This window comes from Pinus tabuliformis, chromosome 4_2 (genome assembly GCF_031772625.1).
Source record: "Pinus tabuliformis cultivar Carrire ecotype Pingquan chromosome 4_2, CPIR1, whole genome shotgun sequence".
NCBI classification, from domain to species: Eukaryota; Viridiplantae; Streptophyta; class Pinopsida; order Pinales; family Pinaceae; genus Pinus; species Pinus tabuliformis.
The window spans coordinates 219,381,188-219,384,640 of NC_142304.1; the positions used below are offsets into that span (position 1 = coordinate 219,381,188).

The 3,453-nt window shown below is 38.6% G+C and overlaps 1 pseudogene; it reads right to left on the bottom strand.

Annotated features, from left to right (window-relative positions):
* Positions 1 to 338: 338 nt before the first annotated feature.
* Positions 339 to 1,886, bottom strand: LOC149168882 (cytochrome P450 86B1 pseudogene; annotated as a pseudogene).
* Between the last annotated feature and the right edge of the window lie 1,567 nt (positions 1,887 to 3,453).

Sequence of the window (3,453 nt, forward strand, 5' to 3'; positions counted from 1 at the left end):
AACACTCTACCACAAACCTGACATTTTATAATTTAACAAACTTACGGTGTCATACATCTATACAAGCCTTAAATAACCTCCCAGATAACTTCAGCACTGTACAATCCGCCCGCACTTACATCTGGAATATAGGGAGAGAATTAATATGCCACAAGCAGTGCCACCTTCATTATTCTACTGAAATGTGATTTGAAAAAACAGACGTACAGGAGATTACTTTTCGTTGCTTAAAACCAAAACATATTTGATCAAGAAACTAACCAAAGCTGTGCCAAAACGCATATGACGAAACTGTAAATTAGGGTTCATCGCCCCTCGTCTGGAATAGTCTAGTCTGGCTATTCAGATCGTGGATGGACAGTGACTCGCAGCCCATTCTTGATGAAGAGACTGGGTCCCAACTTGGGCACCGCAACAACATCCTCGTCCACCAGTTTAAGACGATATCGATAAAGGAGAGAAGCCGCCACCCATTTCATCTGCAAATAAGCAAAATCCTTCCCTAGACACACCCGTGGTCCTGCATTGAAAACTGGGTATTTATAACTATCTTCCGCTACAAACATTCCATCCCTGAGCCATCTCTCCGGCCTGAACTCCCTGCAATCTTTCCCCCAAATCTTCTCCATTCTTGCCATGGAATAAATGGCCTTGAGCACGATTGTCCCCTTCTTCAAACGTCTCCCGCCAGGCAATACCAGTCCATCTTCGGCCACCTCTTTAAAGTTGAGCGGAATGGACGGGTACAGCCTTAAAGTTTCTGACAGCGCTGCATGCAAATAGTGCATTTCTTTAATATGTTGTGCATTAAAGAAGTCCTTCTGGGGATCATCATTGGGTCGTGATCGATCCAAGATCCGCCGGATTTCTAACACTATCTTCTCTTCTACGTCTGGGTGTTGGATGAGAAGCCAAAAGAACCAGGTGAGCGCAGCAGAAGCAGTGTCCCGCCCTGCAAGCACGAAGTTCATACACATATCTCGGACTTCTTTATCAGACAAAACACCACGCCCGTCATCTTTGAAACGCGGCTGCATCACAATAGATAACAGGTCAACCCGCTCACAGGCCGTGCCACTTGCGAGTTCCTCCCGTCGTTGTCGAATTGTTTCTTCCACAAAATTGTCAATGGTTCGCAAAGACGCCTTAAGCTTTCCTTCCATTCCGATGCCCAAAAATCTCATTGCCTTCCACACAGGGTGCGGCGTAATGAATCGATAGGCGGTGGCTTCAATCGCCTCGTGAAACGCTCTCTCGACCTCAATATCCCGCAGGCCAGGACTGAGGCAACCCGCATCCACTCCAAACACAACCCTGCAAATGCCGTCGAATGCCAAACGGACCATGACATCTTGAATGTCCACATCCGAAGCGCGCCGAGCTGCGTGTTCCAGTACGGCCACAAGCCTCGAGTTCGCAAGTTCGTCCATTGTCTCAGTCAACTTCCTTTTGAAGGCCGGGGAGTGGAAAACGGAACTCATCATCTTTCTTACCGAGACCCATTCTTCGCCGTCGGCGGTGAGGATTCCATCGCCCATAAGCTCCAGGAAGATAGATCTGAAATAGCGACCCTTTGGGAAACTGCTGAACTTGGTCTTCACAATGTACTCAATGTGCTTGGGATCAGTTGTGACAAATGAAAAACCCATCCAGTGCCCCTGCAATTTCACGCTTCCGCCATAGCGTTGAATCAGCTGCGTAATCCAGCCGTAAATATCATTCAGGTTAACAAAGAAATTAAGCATTGTGTCCACCAGTCGCCAGAGAAGAGGCCCCTTCATCTTCCCCAGGAATACAAGAGATTGCCAGATTATGAAGCTTAAAATCATCATAACCACGGCAAATGGCACCCTCTCACTCAGAAATGACAACAACACGCTCTCCATCACCATCCCCCTCTCTCAACATATACATACCATGATTGAACTTATATAGATCTATACTTGCAGCTCGATTTGTTTCCACCACATACACATCGTCTGTGTAGTTGTGTTCCTTCACTGTTCACCACGCCTCTGTTGGGTAATTTATTTATTAACGTGTACTTTTCACTAAAACAGAAGAATGGAATGGACTCAATAGATATGGAAAGATGGTAGGTTGGTCATTACTATGATAATTCATGGTCTTCACCTACTTAATTTTATCTGCTACATGGTTATAATTTAAAAGATGGTAGGTTGGTTATTACTATGATAATTCATCGTCTTCACCTACTTAATTTTATCTGCTACATGGTTATAATTTAAAAGATGGTAGGTTGGTTATTACTATGATAATTCATGGTCTTCACCTACTTAATTTTATCTGCTACATGGTTATAATTTAAAGTTTGAGGTTAACACAATAAAAAAAATAAAATATCTATATAATTATTAAGAGTGAATATGTAATATGTGAGAATTGAATTGGGTGATAGCATAATAATATTTGGGTAAAAATAGTAATATCATTTTTTAAATTATTTTATTTAAATTTAAATAATTAAATTTAATTGAAAATATATCATATTATTAGTATAAATACTCTAGTTTAATTTAAGTGATTGGGAGGAGTGCATGATGTAAGTGATTTTGGAAAAAAATAAAATAACAAAGAGTATATTAATTATTATCATTATTGTTCCAAATTTGAGAAAAAGACAATTTAAAAGAGATTATCATAAAAATACTCACTCTGGGCTAAAATATTAAAAAATAATAAAAATTATATATAATAAAAATAACACTAGTTTTAATGTAAAATGTAAAATATAGTTATATTAAAGAATAAAATCAATATCATTAAAGTAAGAATAAATTCTCACTAGTTTTACAATTAGGTAAATAGAATAACAACTTTTTCCCTAACTACTCTAGCTAAATCCAATAGATAATACACCATATTATTACTAACAATTGTCCCTAAAGGTGCAAACATACACTGAAGTGATTGAACATGTTTATGTTGTTACTGCAAAAATGTTGCAATAATGGAAAGATAACAACCTAAAGGGTGGAGGATGGAGGGGAGGAAATGTGTTCAGGCATTAGTCTCACACTTGTGTCGATGACTATCTAACAAATGTTGCTCAAACCACTTGGCTAAATCATTTTTTTTCCAATCATACCACTATGTCATAATCTTATAACATATTATATCCAAGCTATAACATGCAAGGTAATGATGAGAAACATTACCATAGGTCCTAGTGGGCACTGGCACACAAAAAATGTAATTGCACAGAGGAAATGACTAAAGTTAGTGTGTATTGATAATGGGATTAAATAAAGAACATATTTCACTTAAGTAACCTTCAGATTCCAGGATAAATTTTAAATTAATTTGGAGCCATTAATTCCAGTTTTAAATTTAAATTTAAATTTTGTCTAACAAAGATTTGTTGGGATTGCAAATTAATGTGGTGTAGTTTACACAATCCAAGTGTCCAAGCAAACTTTCAAGGCATTGTAT